This window comes from Orcinus orca, chromosome 4, assembly GCF_937001465.1.
Source record: "Orcinus orca chromosome 4, mOrcOrc1.1, whole genome shotgun sequence".
NCBI lineage: Eukaryota > Metazoa > Chordata > Mammalia > Artiodactyla > Delphinidae > Orcinus > Orcinus orca.
The window spans coordinates 96,784,063-96,805,082 of record NC_064562.1 but is presented as its reverse complement, the minus strand read 5'-3'; positions in this window follow the sequence as shown (position 1 = coordinate 96,805,082).

The window sequence follows — 21,020 nt, the reverse complement described above, 5'->3', positions numbered from 1 at the left end:
TAATGTTTCTTTCATTTTTTAATAATAATTTTTTTGGATATAGAATTTTTGAGTGACTTTTCCTTTCAGCACTTTGACTATGTTATCCACTGCCTTTGGCCTCCATGGTTTCTGATTAGAAGTCAGCTGTTATTCTCATTGAAGTATCCTTGTATGTGATGAGTTATTTTTCTCTTGCTACTTTCAAGAGTCTGTTATTTTTTGGCTCTTGACAGTTTTACTATGATATGCCTAGTATAGAAGTATTTGAGTTTATCCTACTTGGAATTTATTATGTCTCTTGGATGTGCAGATTAATGTTTCTCATCAAATTTGGGAAATTTAAATCCATTAATTCTTCAAATATTCTTTCTGCCCCTTTTTCTTTCTCCTATCCTAGTATGACTTCCATTATGTGTAGGTTGATATTACTAGTGATGTCCCACAGCACTGAGATTCTATTTTTCTTCATTCTTTTTATTTTCTGCTCAGAAAACAGGAAAATAACAATTGACCTCTCTTAAACTCAGATGACTTTTTCTTCTAACTGCTCAACTCTACTATTGAGCCTCTCAAATATTTTTTTTATTTTAGTTACTTTCTATCTTAATTCCAGAATTTCTTATCATTGTTTATAATCTATTACTTTATTAATATTCTCTATTTGGTGATATATTATTTATTAACTTTCCTTTTTTTAAATTGGGACATAGTTTTCTTTACCTATCTGAACATATTTATAACAGCCTATATTAAATATTACCTTCTAAGTCCATATTCGAGCTTTCTGAGTAGAAGTTTCTATTTACTGCTTTTTCCTCAGGCTTATGAGTCATTCTTTCCTTTTCTTTTGGGTGTTTCAATACATGTTAAATGATATAATGTAGCAGCATTGGAAATAAGATTCACCATCCCCCACTCCCCAGAATTTGATGCTGCTTACTATTCATTCTTGTTGTCATTGTTGCTACTGCTTTTGATTTTTTAGTGACTTTCCTAGACTAATTCTGTAGTGTGTATTCTTTTTTATATGTGACCATTGAAGTCTATCTGCTTGGTTAGTATAATGTTCACCTAAAGATTTAAAAGACATTTTCTTAATTGTCTTGAACCAATAAATTTTCCAATCTTTACTGAGATGGCTCTTTGTTGGGGTATGCCTTTAGTACTGGGCACTTAACAACTCTGTCTGAGCCTTCACTTACTGTTTATATTGAGCTTCAAGGTCAGCTAGAGGTGAGAGATTAGGAACTTTTCAGGTTTTTATAGATATATGTACATCCCTCACATACACATGGCCTTCTAGATCCCCAGGGATATGGAGGAGCTCTTCAAAGTATCCATGGACATTTCATACTCCAGATTTTTACTTTTAAATTTTTGGTCAGCCTCTTCTTTGCACCAACTGGTATTGCTTCTTCAGCTACCATAATGTTAAAAATTGTTGCTGGTTGTTTTCAACAAATGCCATGGGATAGAGATAGCTTAGTGAGAAAATACCTAAATCAAACCAAATTAAAGCCATCCCCATAAATGGTGCTTTTACAAGGATCTGCTAGACAGGTAAAATAGTGACATTTTTCTGGGAATATGGCTTTTGGGGAGCTCCAAAACTGTTCTTCCTTTCAATGCTATGCTGCTGTTTTCTCAGTTATTATTGTTCCAAAACTGCTGATTTTCATGGCTACCTCAGGATAGAGAGATGGGAGTAAGGAAAGTTAAATCACCACTAAGTCATTGTTCTTTCTAAGGCTTGACCATCTTTATTTAATAAATCCTTAAAGGATTATTGTAAAACTTCAGTTAATTTCCAGAATTCTAATAAAAGTTTTTGGACAATTTTGCCATTGTCTTCATCACTTTTATGATTTAGCAGATTTTGAAAGATCCTTATTCTGACATTTCAGATATGCTTCTTCCCCACTGCCATTTATAATTTATGTGACAGTAAAATTTTTATATAGAATTACGAAACTCAATTTATATAAAATCAGAATTGTAATGCTTGTCTTACCTTTTTTCTTTAACAGGATTATGAGGATAAGACAAATACTTGACATTTTTCTATGACATAATAAAACACAAACAATGTTATGTACCATGTGTTAGGTGCTATGCTAGATGCTTCATGTTTAATATTATTAACCTCCAAAAAAAACAAGCAAGGTAGGTATTTCCCCCATTTTAGAGATGGGAGAGTTTAGATTAAAAGTAATATGATTTATTTGCTCAAAGCCATACATCTAGCAAGAGCAAAAGCAGGAACACAAACTCATGACTATTTATTTACCTGCTTTCCAGGAGAAGTTACTCTATATAACACAATGCTAAAGAAAGCTGAGGAGAAGGAAAAGGAGGAAGATGATGATGATATTTTATCCTTTCTTTCTTCTATAAGATTATATGAAAACTTTAATCATTACATCTCAGTAGAGAGAATTCTGTACAGTTAATTTTTTATCTAAATTTAAATCTGTAAAGATCTAATATCATTTGATAACTAAAGGTAAGATAATGTAATCTTAAAAAGTGTTCTCTAGTGACAAGGTGGTGACAACTTAATTTAGAGCATTATTATATATTATGTAAGGTGTAATTCCTACAATTATTGGTAACAACTGAATTGTTCAGTGGAGACTTTTCAAAATAGTAGTATATTTGCTTTTAACAAAAATGGTTATATTATTACAATCTTTGTGCCACATTTATGTAGTTTATCTTAGTAAACAGCAGTGACTTTTGATAGAAATATATATAGGTTACAGACAGGCAAATACCCCAACCTTCTGTACTTGTAGTTGATCAATACCTTTGCTCAATTTCCTGTGATTCTCTTCATAGCCTTACAGTCATTTGAATGCCCTGCTACTTTTAAAGATCCTTGTTTTATTACCTTTTACTTGGTTTCTGTGTTATTTGTATCCATTTACCATGAGTTAATTAAGCAAGCAAATAGTTATTAAGTACCTTTTTTATGCCAGAGAAATTCTGGGAAAGTACAGAATACTTTTTACCTCATTACAGGCCTTAATACTTTAATTCAAACATATATACCTTCAAGCAAGATTATTTTTAAGTTAAAAACCTCATTTTTTCTGCTCTTCTTATAAAAGACTGTCTTCAACCAGCTCATAGTACTTTGTCTTTTTATTTCTGTTTATCAAAATCTCTCCTAAAATGTGGTAAGTATCAAATCTTAATTTGTAGAGATTTCCACTAAGTCAGGACAATGAATTCCTTTTCAAACACCTTTATTTTTGTTTTCTTTTGCCAAATTGTTATATTTGAAGGGAGAAGATTTTGTCAGAGAATCATATTTTTTAAATGTGGCTTTACAATCATTCTACCTGGTTTAATCCAATGTCTGTCACATACTAGTTCTGTAACCTTGGAGAGGTTACTTTACTTCTTGAGTAATTATTTGGAGAACAGAACTCAGAGAGACAAAGAGAGAGGCAAAGAAACCAGTTATGATATTATGGCAAGAGTCCAAGGAAATAAGATGGGTGCTTTAATGAATGTAGTGCTTTATTAAGCAAATACTAATAGCCACATTTTCAGCTAGGTGCCAATGACATAAAATTAGATAAGTCATGGTCCTTGCATGTATGTAATTCACAGTCTATGGTAAAAGATACATAGAAAAACTATAAGCCAAGTTGTTAATTGCCATAATATGGGTGTACATGAAGTCCTAGCGAACACAAAATTGATACCATTTTTCCATGTGTCCTGACCAACATGGTCCAATGGGGATATTTTTTTTTTTTATCTAGGCAGTTAACTTCTATTATGCATCTTAAGATTGTATTACCTTTGTTCATTACACCTCACTGAAGGTTCAAATTAAGCAAGAGGAAAGGAGTTGGTTGATTTGTGCCCTTTATGATTTTACTGTTTATGTCTGTGATGGCATTCAATGATTCTTATCTTTACTTAATGCTTTTGTTGAATTTAGTTTTTCAGTATTTAACATAACTATACATTAAGTTTTACAATATATTACATATTTTGGTGAGCTTTGGGATAGGAAGAAAATATATTCTGATAATTTTTTACTTTCAACATTGCCTGCTGTCCTGTAATAAAAATATTCCACTTGTTCTTTCTTAATGACCTTTGCTAATAGATCGTCTCATGATCTGTTCTTTGATGTTAGAGTTAATTCAATGTTTAGAACAAATTTAAGAAAACATCCATGTTAATTCAGTATTTCTGAAAAGTTTTGAGACCCTTTGGACTTCAATTATTCTGGTAAAAGTGTGGAACTTTTTAATATAAGGTGAAAGGAAAACCAAGATTTGAAATCAAACAAGTATAAATTTGAATCTCAATTCTGACACTCATTATAAGATGGTAATAAGTTACTTTTTAGGGTGTGGGTCTCTTCATGTATAAAATGGTATAACATTTCCTTCATGAAGTTATTTGAAGGCTAAATTGTGATAATTTAAAAATCTTAGAGTAGTTTCTGGCTATTGACAAATGATCAATAACTGTATATTATTAGTATCACTACCTTACTGTCATATGTTGAATAGGGTATTGTTTATTAACTGGCAATTAGTTTTAAAAAATCAAAATACTACTATTATTAGTTTTAAAGTTGTATGGCTTCCAATATTACAAAACTCAAATTTAAAAATAGAATATAAAACAAAATAGAGGACATTAGTCATATACCATAAAACATATTTAAAGAATAATTTTTCCCACTGAAAACTGAAAAAGGCTTTCTCATTTTCAGAAAAAGTAACGTTGATTGGCAAATTTATCTATAGAAAGAACAAATAAATATACTATAAGTTTAATGTAAATTATTTTTGAAATTCTAAATGCAGAGGTGTAACTATGAAATAATTTTGTTTGTCCTTGAGTCCTGTCACCACTCAGTGACGTCCTATTTAAGGGATAAAAAGCAGCAGCTCTCTAGCAAGCTTCATTACACACCATGGTGGCTCTATTTCCTGTAAAGCATAGTAACTCCTTTTGCTGTTCACTCATTTGATCCCAAGAAGCTTCCCAGGTAGTCAAGGGGTCCAGGAGAGGTGTAACCTCCTCCAGCACTGTGGTATCTAGCTAGGGACTGAGAATAGGGAAGGCCAACCCCTCCTGCAAGTGGGATATGCCAGGAGATCTGGGTTTGGCTTTATTCTGTAGGTACAATTTCTGTCTTAGCAAGGAGACCTTGGTGGCTATGCCACGCTTGTGGGTACTGCTTCTGTAACCCAAGACGTAATGGGAAACTATGTAACAAGTGTCATAAGTGCAGGACCAATGAGATATTTTATTTCCAGAACAATCCAGTGTGTAGCCAGCAATCAATATAATGGCATATAGTGTGGTACTAAGGAAGACAGTTTCAAGTACCAGAAGTCCATGGGCATTAATTACAATCATGGGTGGTTGAGAGACTCCAGGAGGAATGATAGTAGGTTGCTAAAGCCTCTATTATGAAGGAGTCTCTGGGATCATTAATGAGAGTGCCTGCTGTATTGCAATTTGGACAGATTCTAGAGAATTTTGGCATGGGGTCCCAACCAATGTAGCAAATTTGCAAGTAATATCATAACAGGCTTAAGTAAAATTTGTAAACAAGGAATATGTTGCCTTCAGAATCCAAAAAGTCCTAAAATGTGCTGGTCTTGCTTTAATATTGTGGGTACCAAGAAGGTCAATAGCTGTGCCTTTATAGTGTCAGAGATTCAGTGGTCTTTGGTGGAACAAACAATTTTCACAAACCTAGCTGGGCGTTGGGGCCTTTTACTATGTGAACTATGTGTGGGACAATGACCCATCTCCTTTATATGAACTGTTTTGTGAGTATCTGCATGTCTTTAATTAGTGTGTGAAGTGAATTTCCTTGGAGGATGACATCAATGCAATATTATACCTGTGCTACAGGAGAATATTGGTTGTAATTAAGGTTGCTTGCAAAGATTGTGGGTGATGGCAGGGCCGTTGAGATAACCCAGCAGAGTAAAGGTATACTGTGATTTTTTAGAAGATGAAGGCAAACTGCAGTGGAGAGCCTATTAAAATAGGCACTGAACATAATATATTCACCAAATCTGTGACTACAGAGGATTTATAGTTTGCTGATTGGATGAAGGCAGTAATTTCAATAATATTGGGTATGAGGGCTTTAATGGTTGGAGCCACAGCATTGAAGTTGTAATCTTTCTTTCCAAATTTAAGGACAAGTCAAATGTGATTGTTAAAGGGAGGAGCAGTGTGCATAATAACCTCATCTAAAAAGGCCTTGTGTTACAATCTTTGAAGATACTGTTTTAATTTATATTCATTTATGTTAGCCATATTAATCAGGAATGGAGGTTCATGAAAGATCTCTTTGTCAGGCTAATTGTAAGTACAAAAGACATTAATTTTATTAAGTAAGAGTATTCATGCCTACTATGGGATATTTTAGGGCAATAGTTGCTATGATTATGGAGAATTTAGGCAAGGCAATAGTTCTCATGGATAAGGTAAAACATTCCTAGTTTTGCCCTGTATTTTATGTTTGCTAAATTTCCTAAAAGTATAGGGAATACCTAGTTTAAATATAATGGAATTCCCAAGCTTAACTCTAATTTGAGATCTAGTATTGATTAAGTCTATTAAAGTTTCCTAATTGGTGCTTTTCAGCAGATGTTAAATTAATTTAGAACCTATGTTCTAGAGATCAAAGTCAACCAGCCCCATTTTACCTTTATCACAAATTCTTTTTGCAAATATCTGGATTTCCAATTAGATCAAACTGTGGACTTCTATTTCAGGATTTATTTCTTCCCCTGTATCCCATGTTTTGGTGGTTTATGGATATACCCTAAGGTTGTCCTCTCTAGCCTGCCAGCAAGGCAGGCTCCCAAGCAGATCTGTAAATGGCTAGAGACAATAGGGTAACACTGGACTATATTTTCTTATGGATGAAAAGTGGAGCTAGGGTGAGATTTCCTGTGTATGCATGTGCCATGGCTTAAGTGGTTTAAAATGCTCTTTAGTGCCAAAGTGGGGAGCACTTGGTATTTCTTATCAACTTTTCCAGATTTAGGCTGAAGAGGAAGAGAGAATAGAGGGACTTGAAAGCTATCAGTCGTCAAATATTAAAATTGGAGACAGATTCTATTACACTAACATTTTTTTCAACAAACATGTTTTGATCATCCTTAGGGTGTTAAATTGCACATCATATTTGTCACTCCATAATCACAAAATGGCAGCTGGACTCGCAAGTATCACGCAAATATTTCCTAGAAGGAGGAAGGGGAAAGACCTAAGTCAGCAAGCATTGCACCTACCACTTCTATCAAGTAAGGAAAAACTTTCCCAAGAACTCTTACTGCAGCTTTTCCCTTAAATATAATTGAATCCCTCAGTGACATGGCTATCCCTACTACAAGGAAGAATGAGAAAATTAGTATTTCTAACTTAGAACACAATGAGGGGTCCTCTTAGCAAAGAGGGGCTTAATGACTATTGGTAGGTAGTTAGCTGACCATGGCAGTTATGTTTTTTTAAAAATATCTTTCTGGGGCTTCCCTGCTGGCACAGTGGTTGAGAATCTGCCTGCCAGTGCAGGGGACATGGGTTCGAGCCCTGGTCTGGGAAGATCCCACATGCTGCGGAGCAACTAAGCTCGTGCACCACAGCTACTGAGCCTGCACGTCTGGAGCCTGTGCTCCGCAACAAGAGAGGCCGCGACAGTGAGAGGCCCATGCACCGCGATGAAGAGTGGCCCCCGCTCACCGTAACTAGAGAAAGCCCTCGCACAGAAAGGAAGACCCAACACAGCCTAAAATAAATGAATAAATAAATAAATTTATAAAAAATTAAATAAAAAATATAAAAAAGTAAAAATATCTTTCTGGAAAGCAGTTGCACAATAGTTACCAACAGTTATAAATGCTGTGAATTGTTTTACTGCGGCACAATCTTATCCCCTGCCGTTAAAAGTTGACAACATCCATCGCATACAACAGCTAAAGAATTGGCAGTGGTTGTTGCTCTGACAGTATTGCTTCTTGTCTTAGACATGACGAACAAGGGGAGGGGTCAAGAGAAACACACTAAAATTTCTTATCTTTCTGTTTGAATGGCTAACTAATGAAAATGCATTTTTTAAGAGATCATTGTATGGTCACCTTTTTAAAAAAGATAGAAATAGAAAGGTTTGACCCTGAATATTAAATGTGAGTTATTTCTGACTCTATATTAGACATAAATTATATTTCCCACCCATTCCTAAAGGTCAAATAATCAGTCATAGGAAAATTTTTAAAAGTACATTTCCATTCAGTCACATAAGCAAATAATGAGGAGGGAAGAACAGTGCGTATTTTAAAGAACCAGAATAAAAGCTGTCCACATTTGGATATCACAATTGTATATCTTAGGGCTTTTCCTTTCATACTTAGGAAACATAATGCCCCTAGAAGGAAAAGAAGAAATTCAAGCTATTAAACACATGTTCTTTTCTCTGTGCCTCTGCATTGATTAATGCCCTGAGCTCACACAGCTGTAAAGTTATACTGATGTCCTCTTTAGACTGTGCCTCACATGACTTTACTCAGAAAGGGAGAGAAAGGCTTGTCAAGTCAGGAGTAAATGATATATCTCATTTGCCTTGAAATATAGAGAGGACCAAAGAAATGGGTTGCTTCTTCTTTGCCAGTGCATTTCTTTCTTCATAATATACGGATGATAAAATGGAGCTGGACATGCCACATCATTTGCATTTGGACTTGCTTCCTTTAAAGCCTTCTTATGCCTCTTATTTAAAAAATAAATGAAACACTGAATTCTTCTATTCAGGAAGTTATTAGACCCCCATGCAATTTTTTTTTCGTATGCTGAGTACTAGTTCTGGCTTCCTGCTCTGGATTATTTTATCCCGTTAGAGTATCCGCATGATTGAAAACAACTTTGTAAATAAAATATTCCAAATTTACTATATGATAAAAATGGTTTATAAGCATTCTCCTAACAGGAAGTACAGAGATAGTCAAACCTTAAATGAGACATTCTTTACTACCTGGCTTAAAGCATTATTCACCAGAGGCTAGTGGTGGTGAACAATTATTTAAAATTAGTCTTGCTTTCCAACCATATGAAATAATCTGATTCTTAAAAAAAAAATTTGTTCAGGTGAAACATTTCTCATTACAAAGACATTACAATAACAGCTATGTCTGTCTTCATTTTTCCATCATATTCTTACTTATAAAAGAAACAAAAAATAAAACTTTAATCATACGTTTCCTTGCTCAAGGAGAATAATATTATTTCACTTAATGACTAAATATATGATATTAACAATTTTCTGTCAGCTAGACTCCTTATGAATGGCACTAAAGTGGATGAATATTTCCAGAATCAGCAGAGAGCATTCTTTAGACTGTGTTACCACAAGCATGACACTATAGGGAAGGTACAACATTATACCTGAAAAGCAAGGCAGTGTCCTTTCTCACCTGGTTCCCTTGCACTGTTGGATTCACTCCTGCTTGCTGGGATTGTAGCAGGCTAATTCCCTGCCTGCTGTTTCTAGGTCAGGCTAGTCTGCCCTTGCCTGGATTCTACATGCACAGACATTTCACCAGTTAATTACTTCTCCTCCTGTGTATTGTTCAAGAAGCTGCACCATTACATGTCACACTACTAGGTTACTATGGTAAAGGAAGTGCTAATTTAATTTATTATTGGAGGATATTGACTTAAATACAAAAAATGTCATAAGGAAGAATCCTGTAGTGAGAAAGTCATTTAGATTGTAAGCTTTTAATTCAAGTCAACCCATTAAGTACATGGGACTATTTGACCTCAGCATACAAAACAACAACTTGGTATTATAAAACATTTAAAATTAGGTTACAATTAATTTCTAACATTAACATTTTTAAAAACTTCTTACTGCTTGTTAAAATTTTTTGAATAGTTTATTTACATATTTTATAAGAAATTTTATTTTACCCTTTTCCTTAGCCTGATTCATTCATGTACAAATTTCTGGTCTTTAAAGAAATCTCTGTATAAGTGACCTTTGTAAAAAATTGTCTGAACTCACTACTTTCAATTATTTAGCTTTTATTCCTTCCTCACTGTGCAGCTGCGTCTCTCTTAGTCTCACTAGCATTGTCACTAATACCCAGTGGCAGAGCAACTATGAGGGGGAAAACCCCTCGTATGAGGTACTACAAAAAGACTTTTTCTTACATTTAAGGGATTAATAAATGATATCTCTTAATTCTTACTCTCTCAAGTTGGGAAAAAATATATAGACAAGTGAGTATTTTTAAAAATTTACTAGATACTGTTGCTTAGTGAAAGTAGCTTTAACTTATCTGGTCAAAATAACTTTCTAATTTTCTGACACTGAATTGAAGAACCTTACCCAATCTTAGGCAAAGGGGTATCTGCTTTCTGGGGAAGATCCTGCTTGGCTAAAAAGAAAACATAATAATGAGCAGACCGTGAAGAACCTTTTCTGCAGGCAGAAAGAGGAAGGGAAAGAAGCTGAACTGAACTTCCTCCCCCAATTCACTGTACATTACTTCCCCTACATGCAAACCAGTTAGGTTCCAAGAGCGCATTCGTAAGTCCAATTTGTTTGTAAGTCCAACAAAGTTAGCCTAGCTACCCAACTAACACAATCGGCTATATAGTACTGTATTGTAATGGGTTTATTATACTTTTCACACAAATAGTACATAAAAAACAAACAAACACAAAAAATAAAGAAAACATTTTTAATCTTACAGTACAGCACCTTGAAAAGTACAGTAGTACAGTACAACATCTGGCATCCAGGGGCTGGCATCAAGTGAACAGGCAAGAAGAGTTACTGACTGGAAGAGGGAGAGGAGGTGGGAGATGGTAGAGCTGAAGGATCATCAACAATAGGAGATGGAGGGCAAGCTGCAATTTCACTCACGCCTGACGTTGATGGCACAGGTTCTGGTTCCTTGCTGGATTCAATTCTATCTACCCTCTTGAAAAAATGATCCAGTGATGTCTGAGTAGCTCTTTTTTTCTCATAATAGATGACAGGGTAGCACTGGATCGTATTCTGAACGGCTGCTGCAACCTTCGTGTACCATTCTACATTTGGGTCCTGTGCCTCAAAAACTAACAGTGCCTCCTCAGATAAAGAAAATCCCCTTGCCATTTCCTGCATCGTGAATCTTTTCAGTTCTTCAGTTACTTCTTCCTCTTATTTCTCCTTGTCCTTTCTCTGGGCCTTCAGTTCCGTCAGGTCTTCATTGGTAAGCCCCTTGTGTTGCACATCAAGGAGTTCAATGAAGTCGTCCTCTTGCAGATATAGCTTGAAATAAAGATATTGTACTACTGTACTCTATACAGTACTGTACAGTAAAGTACACAAAACCGCAACCACTTGTACAGGATGCGTGCACGTGACAATGTACGCCACACACGTGATTGGACAGGCGAACACACATTGGCATCTTTGAAATTTTGCAACTTGAAGGTTCCTGTGTAGGGGACTTACTACATTAGTTCCCTATCACCACTATAAAATATTAGCACAAACTTAGTGGCATAAAACAAGACAAATGTATTATCTTGCAGATTAGTAGGTAAGACACCTTCTACAGGTCTCACAGAGCCAAAATCAAGCTGTTGGCAATGCTGCATTCTTCTGAAGACTCTAGGGAGAGGCAAGTCCGTTGCCTTTTCCAGCTTCTCCAGGCTGCCTGCATTCACTGGTTCTTGGCCCTACTCTGACTTCAAAGTCAGCAGTGGCAGGTTGAATCCTTGTCACATCAAATTATCTCTGACCTTCTTTTCTGTCTTCCTCTTTCACTTTTAATGATCCATTTTGCCCACCCAAATAATCCCAAATAACCTTCCTATTTTAAGGTAGGCTGATTAGCAAATTTAATTCTACTTGCTGCCTTAATTCCCCTTGCTATGTAAGGTGTCATATTCACAGATTCCAGGGATTAAAATGTGCATGTGTTTTGTTTTATTTTTTTTTAACATCTTTGTTGGAGTATAATTGCTTTACAGTGTTGCATTAGTGGCTGCTGTATAACAAAGTGAATCAGCTATACGCATACATATATCCACATATCCCCTCCCTCTTGTGCCTCCCTCCCACCCTCCTTATCCCACCCCTCTAAGTGGCTGCAAAGCACCGAGCTGATTTCCCTGTGTTATGCAGCTGCTTTCCACTAGCTACTATTTTACATTTGGTAGTGTATATATGTCACTGTTACTCTCTCACTTTGTCCCAGCTTACCCTTCCCCTTCTCTGTGTCCTCAAGTCCATTCTCTACATCTGTGTCTTTATTCCTGTCCTGCCCCTAGGTTCATCAGAACAATTTTTTTTTTATTCCATATATATGTGTTGGCATAGGGTATTTGTTTTTCTCTTTCTGACTTACTTTACTCTTAATGACAGACTCTAGGTCCATCCACCTCACTAAAAATAACTCAATTTCATTTCTTTTTATGGTTGAGTAATATTCCATTGTATATATGGGCCACATCTTCTTTATCCATTCTTCTGTCGAAGGACACTTAGGTTGCTTCCATGTCCTGGCTATTGTAAATAGTGCTGCAATCAACATTGTGGTACATGACTTTTTTTGAAAACATAGCGATAAACCTCTTTGAAATTGGTCTTAGCAATGGTTTTTTGGTTATGACACCAAAAACACCAACAATAAGAACAAAAGTAAATAAGTGGGACTACATCAAACTAAAAAAGTTTCTCACAGCAAAAGAAAATCAAGGGAATAAAGAGGCAATCTATGGAATGGGAGAAAATATTTTCAAACCATATATATGATAAGGGACTAATATTTAAAATATATGAAAAACTCATACTAATCAATAACAACAAAAAAAACAATTCAAAAATGGGCAGAGGCACTGAATCAACATTTTTCCAAAGAACAAATACAAAGGCCAACAAATACATGAAAAGATGCTCATATTACTAATCAGCAGGGAAATTCAAAATCAAAACCACAACCTCACACTTGTTAGAATGGTTATTATCAAAAAAGCAAGAAGTAACAAGGGTTGGTTAAGGATGGGGAACAAAGGGAACAATGGTGCACTGTTGGTGGGAATGTAAATTGGCATAATCACTATGGAAAACAGTATGGAGCTTCCTCAAAAAATTGAAATTAGAGCTACCATATAATCCAGCAATCCCACATCTGATTATATATCTGAAGAAAATGAAATCACTGTCTTAAAGAGTTATCTGCGCCCCCATGCAGTATTTTTCACAATAGCTAAGATATGAAAACTACCTAAATGTCCATCAGCAAATAAATGGATAAAGAAAAGGTAGTAGATATACACAATGGAATATCATTTCGCCTTAAAAATAAGGAAATCCTGCTATTTATGATAACATGAAACTTAAGGGTATTATGCTAAGTGAAATGTCAGTGAGAGAAAAGCAAATACTGCATGATTTCACATATATGTGGAATCTGAAAAAAATAAGACACACGGAAACAGAGAGTAGAATGGTGACTTCCAGTGGCTGGTGTTTGAGAGAAATAGATGTTTGTCAAAGGATACAAACTTCCAGTAATAAAATGAATAAATTCTGGGTATTTAATAATCAGTGTTTTGACTGTAGTTAATAATACTGTATTATATGCTTGAAAATTGCTATGAGAACAGATCTTTAAAGTTCTTGCCACAAACACACGCACACAGATTTTAATTATGTGAGGTGATAAATGTGCTTTGTAACTTTATCATGGTAATCATTTTACAATAAATAAATATATCAAATCATCAGGCTATACACTTTAAGCTTACACGGTGTCATATGTCAATTATGTCTCAATAAAGTTAGGGGGAAAAATGGGTACCATGCAAGGTGGTCAACCATTTAAACATGGGAATAGAAATATTATGAAGTTACTATAGAAGTCTCATATATTTGTATGGTCTTAAGTTTCAATCCAATATAACTGTCCAAATTTCCTTGCACTACCTTTTCTCACTTGTTTGAATTTTTAACTTCTTTCTTATTGCCCTTATGTACAAAAATTGCCAACTACATACCAATTCAAGATAAAGTAGGAAGGTAAAATCACAAAGGAGGAATAACATCTTAAAAGGAGAGAGATTAAAGGGAAGATAAAGGCAGTCTCTCAAAAACTGCTAATAGTAAAGTTTAAACGACCTCTGAATTCCTAAGAAGTATTATTTTGAGGGAAATTTTGGTAAGAATAATTTGAAAGAACTTTATTATGTTATTTTAGTCTATTTTTCTCCCTGGAAGGGGAAAATCAAAGTAAAATACTACACTTTTAGATCATTTTGCTAACCTTCGATGAAAAGAAATCATTTACCTTATATTGGGTGGACTATTTCTATATTTATAAAAGCCCAAGACAAAATTCCTGAAGATATTTTATTTTAAAAAAATGCACACAATATTTTTGATGTTTTAAAATAACGTTCACATTTGGAAATTATATGCATAGAATGGGTTTTAAATGACAATTGTATCTTGTGCTGTAATTGTCTCATGTCTTGGCTATTTGTGTGTTTGCTAATCATTAATTGCAAATAGTTTTACTGAATTAATTGTATCAATAGAATTAAAGATGTCAGAATTGTAGTCTAGTTAAGTGAAATAAACTAAAGTAGACCTTGGCCAAAGTGTCCCCTGGCTAGAGTTACCAGGTCTTTTAAGAGTTGGAGATAACTTCTCTCAGAAGACTGGTAGCATAGGAAAAGGAAACTTACCAGGCAATTTCATGAGAAAGAAGACAACAGAAAATAAGGCATAAAAACAATGAAAAATCAGTACAAGAACAAAATCTTTAGAGAAAGATAAGTAACTTAAGAAAGATTTTCCTTCTAAACAAGAAATTTTCATCCTAAAACTCCATTATTTTATCATTAGAAGACTGAGTTACTAGGATTAAAGTTCCACTCCCAAAACATGGCTATGAACCAAAGGTCAAGGTGAAGACAAGTAAATTGGTGGTGTCACGCTAGACTGAGAATTAATAAATGGCTGGCAATGTGTTTCTGCTCTCTGCAGTTTAAGCTCAGACTAGGGGCTGAATAACTTGGAGAGCAGGAGTAAGTTAGAGAGGTAGATGGAGTGATAAATACAGAAATGTACCGACAGACAGAAATGTATTGATCTAGAAACATTTCCAAGCAGAGGGAAATGGGCCTAAAGAAATTGTCAAGGAAACCAACTCAAACCGCAAGATAACTGGCGTTGATGATGTAGCACCTATTCATACTCTTAGGTAGGAAATAGCATCAATATTCTGCTGAACTAATGATAATATAAAATAGCAGTGGGAATATTGACTCTGATGGGTTAAAAATAATGCAAACAGTAATAGACCTAGCAAACATTTTCTCATTAAGGAAGTTTCCTCAGCTATGCCACTCTTCCATTAAAAGGACATGGATATATAAAACCTTGTTAGTACTGATTGTTCTGCAGAGTATAACAAACCTTAAGCTACTATCAAGCATTTCCAGGACGTGGATGTCACTGAACATGCATTGTCCTCACTCCCCACCTGCCACTTTTCCTGTGGTGGTTACAGCTTTGAGTTTCCCCAAGCAGCTCATGGTTGATCCTTTTGCACCTCACGTGGTGTGAGTTTTCCTAAATAGTTTTCCAGATTGTCCTTTGAAAAACTGAGTCAGAGGCTCATTTCTGCCCATAAAGAAAGTCAATCTAATATAAAATAACTGATTGCAAATGAAAATGCAAAGAACCTCAAAGCTGTTAAACAGAAATCTTTTGAAAAAATGACAATTTATTTACCATTCAGCAGGTATCTATCGAGAGTCAACCATCAGTCAGAAATGGAGTGAAATGCTATGGACATGAATGTGAGCAAGAGAGTCTCTTCCCTCAAGAATTTTCTTATGGAAAAATTGATGTAAACAGGCAAACATGGCTTATAAATGTTGAAGAATTCATCTAAGAGTGTTTATTTCAACTGAGCAGAATGAGATATTTTAGAGATGAAAGTTCAGCCTTATTGGTGCTTCTCAAGTCAAAATATATACACACTTGCATGTTCCACTTATGTGTTTTAATAGCAATTTTGATATTTGCATAATATTTTCAGTTTTCAATCCTTTGTACATATAATTTCATCATTATACTGTAAAGGTATTTTAATCAGTATGAATCTGTAGATAACACAGAATAAATGCTTGCTGATGGCCATAAAGTAAAAATTGAACCTGTAAAAAAGAAACTTACTCTAGTGTTAAAATATTTTAGAGTTTATTCTAAATGGTCTTTGCAATATTCCAGAACTTATACTGTTTTAGAAAGTGAGGAAATAACAATCACAGAGTCTTCTGAGGATGACTAGCTTTTAGAGGAGAATTGTCAGCCATTGCTTCGTTGATTTCAGCTTGATTTCCTTTCAGAATGAGAAATTATAATGAATCACCACCAATCAGCAAACCTGATTATGGATGTCAGCTATATAGCCTAAAAAAAGCACCTGCTTCCTGGGCAAGTACTAGACAGCTGTGGGCAAGACTGTAACTAAGTAGTCCTATGCCAGCAATAAAGATTTTGAAAATCTCCCAACCCTAAAACCTCTCCATCTGTAACATATTTCTTTAATGGCACCTGAATTATGCCAAGCACAATTGAAATCTAGATTTTAGGATAATATATATATATATATATATATATATATATATATATATATATAAAATATATAATCCATTATATTTTTGTTGACAGCACACTCATTTTAGTCCAAAAGTGCAAGTTAAATATCAATGTGTGTGTCTATGTATGTTTCGGATAAGCTTTAAATTTTATTTTATGATGTAGTTCTACTTTCATTTTAAATAACAAATTCATAACATTTTCTAAGGCATAAAATTACTAAAGTTCTTAATTCAGCCCAGATGTTATCACTGCCCTTCTCCAAGATAATTGGTTCTCCTCTACTTGGCAGAGTCCTGTGCCAAACCACCTGAGAAACAACTGGGTTGTTTTGGTTTCAAATTGTCTTTGTTAATGGTCTTTGACTTGTGCATAAACTTCTTCTGAAATCTGTCTACATAGAAAGGTTGATTTGTTCAAAATAACAGAAATGGGCCAAAACATATATCACAAGAGAGAGATAATTTTAGCTATGTTTCTCTGGAAAAGACAATGTAACAGAAACTTTAGGCAAGATAATCTCTAGGTTAATACCTTTAATTAATGCTGTTACAGGAAAGGTTAAATTGTTTTGGATGGGTAATTGGACACCCTCTAAAAATCTCTCAGTTTTAATATTTTGATTATAAATGTGACAGCTGGGATGGAATACAAACCTCTTTTGAAAATTTTAATTTGCTTAACAAATGCTTTTGGTACAGAAGGTATGGTAATTTATCTTTTTTTTCCAAAATAAGTGTTCGCTTAACTCAAGGATGCTACTGGTGACAGGCTTTAGCATTGATGAGTGAGCATGACCTCAAAGATCAACACAGGGCTAACAGATGTTTTTGTGTTGTCAATATATAAAGATTTTACAGTGAAAATTAAAGCCAGATGTTTCAGTGAGGATGCATAACTATATGTACAGTCCAAATAAAGCATTTTGTTTTGTGTTATAAGCAAGACCTTCATGTTAAAACCTACTAACAAACCATTTCAAGGTTTAAAAACATGATATTTTTTGCCATATGAATAACTCTCTTTTCTATTTTCCCTCATGTCTTAATAATAAACTCCAAAATGAAGAACCAAAAGTCATAACATTTACATATGTTATGTAACATTTACAACTCCATGTTTCAATAAAATGACTGGATAACCAAAACAAGGGGTGGATATTAGTAATCTCTTACAACTATCACAGTGACATTCTTTGTCAACTAAATTATCATTTTACTATGATCTCCATTCACTTCAAAATTTTGCTTAGAAAAATTAAACAAGACTACCTACCTTTGGAAACCATGGCTATAAGACCTTTAGTGATTTTAATGAAATCTAAGAGCCACTGAATAAAATTTAAATATTATGGTTATACCTGAAATGTAATTAAAATAGTCATAGATATTTCAAACTCTATTATTTATGAATTTTTAAAATTAAAGTATAATTGAATTACAATTTTGTGTTAATTACTGCTGTACAGCAGAGTGACTCAGTTATACATATATATACATTCTTTTTCATATTCTTTTCCATTATGATTTATCACAGGATATTGAATATAGTTCCCTGTGCTATACAGTAACATGTACTGTACAGCAGTAATTAACACATTATAATTCAATTATACCTTAATTTTAAAAATTCATAAATAATAGATTTTGAAATATCATTATAAACATCTTAATCTCCAAATACAATAATTGAAAATGCCCCCCTTTTTAGCTAAAAGGTGCTAAATAAGTAATATAAAATATACTTTTCATTGTATATGCAATATGTAGTAAATATCTTTTGGTATATAATTTAAAAAGCATATTTTCCATGACCAGTTGCAGTAATATTTCCACACCATTCCAAAAGTGTCTATGGACCTTTTCTTATAAAACAATTATTTATTTCCTCTAGGATAGAAATTTAGTTATTTCCAACATTTCACATTAAATGATAAAGTTTTATTTGACATTTTGAAATGAGTTTAAATGCTAGATCAATTAAGATAAGCAAAGGCATAATATATCTAGAACTGTGTATAACCTAGTTATAAAGTGCAAGGTGGTCAAAAGGTACAATTTCCAGTTATAATATAAATAAGTACTAAGGATGTACTGTACAACATGGTTAATAAAATAAACACGACTGTATGTTATATATGAAAGTTGTTAAGAGAGTAAACCCTAAGAGTTCTCATCATAAGGAAAAGTATTGTTTTTCTTTTTCTTTTATTTTGTAACTCTTTGAGATGATGGATGTTCACTAAACTTATTGTAGTAATCATTTCATTATGTATGTAAATCAAATTATTATGCTGTAAACCTTAAACTTATATAGTGCTGTAGGTCAACTATATCTCAATAAATATATTATATCTCAATAAACTGGAAAACAATAAAATAAAGTCCAAATAAATTGTATTGTCCCAATTATTTTTAATATACTGACTAGCAACATTGTTCAGATAACTTCAAGTTAAAAAACTACAATAGTTTTTTATAAAAAATTTATTTTTAATACCAGTCTTTCAGCCATTGAGATCACTCCATGGTAAATAAATGGAATAATATTTTTGTGTTATCTTTCCAGATACACACACATTTCCCCCATCCCTGTCATCACATACATATTTTTTCACTCTTTTAAGAAAATGTTATAATTTTGTACCCATTGCTTCTCATACTGAAAGTTTTTTCCTTAATCAAGAAAAAATTTGATTTTTCCTTCTTTCCTCAAGGATAATGAGGTTGCCTGGCTTTTTTTATATTGTGTAGAATACATTTCATTAAACTACATTTTGCTATGGTTTTAAGATTATAAAATTGATGCTATGTTATATGGTGTATAGGTATACATATTAATTTAAAATTACAGGCATTTTAAGTGGTCTTCTGCATTACTCGATAATATGGGTTCACTTTTTTCAACTTTTTGATTATTCTAATTACCAGTTTCACTCTTTTTAAATTTATATCTTCAGGTATAATTTTATTCTTAATTTTTTTTCAAGCAGTAATATTCACTTTGTTTACCTGTGTGTCTTACGTAGAGCATAGTCACACATTTTAATCTTAATTCCGTTGAACTATGTTAGCAGATATTTTTTACCCATTGTATTTATTGATATAACAGATGTGTACCAATTCTGTACTACTACAATTGTTTTGCTTTCTGTATGTATTTTTATATAATTTTTATTGTTTCTGCATTTTTGCTTTGAGTGTGGTGTGTGTTTATGTTAATATTTTTTGCTCTAGTATTTAACTATATAACTTTATATTTGTACCCCAAATCTTCTATTTGTTAAAAAATTTTATTTCCTAATGTAGATATTTATGTTCCTTCTTTCTCCATGGTCCATGTCTTTCCATTTTTTCCACTAATCATTTAGTGTCAGTTATATTATAATTTTTTGTGTTTATATTTTTAAATAGTATTTTTAGATAATTTATTTGCTTGATCAAGTATAATATCCTTCAACCCAATGAGGAGATCAGACAATTTACCCACCTCCCATCTTCTTTCTCCATTTCCATGGTAAAAAATAACATTTTCATTCTAACCAAATATTTCTTTTTGTCTGGGTTCTGATCTTAAATGTTAACCAAAGTCCTTTTTTTCTGTATTTTATTTGAAACTTTTTTTTTTTTTACTGATCGGCAAAAAGACTTCTTTTTTTTTTACAGAAAGAGAAAGCAGACATAAATTTCAGCACATCTTCAAAGCAACAGTCTGTATATATTTTTTATTACACTGCTAAGGAAACCAATTCTGATAGTTATAAAACAAGGTAATTTTTTATATTGTAATTACTTTTCATCTGTCAAAGTTTTTAAAGAACTAATATGAAAATCATTCTCAGTTTTAATCAATTTTAGTTGAAAAAGTAATTACAGATTGAAAAAATATCTAATGCTTTACTGTGGCTGAGATAAAAAAACACAAAGTCTTTGGGAAATAAATCAGAATCAGCTTTATCTAATAACCCTACCTTTAAAGCTAAGGAAATAATTAGAAACATTGACAAAAATAATCATTGCAGAAATTTACATAGCTCTTAACAATTAGATTTTTGAAGATCATTCAATGACATCTCATAATGTAAGGTTTTCTGAAAATGAAAGATACTAATCTTTAATAGTATTAATTATTAATTCTGTTTGTTTAAAAATGCTTGTAAAACAGCATAAAAGGACTCAAATTAAATATAACTAATTAATAAACACAATTTTCTTTTTGGGATAGCCTATATATGACATTTAATGTATTTTCAACTTCTCTGTATTTTTTAATTCCCTACAATGAGATCACATAATTAATGCATGTATAAAAAATACGTTTTAAAAATTTGAAGGTTTGGGAGATATATAACAAAGGAATTGGTAAGAAA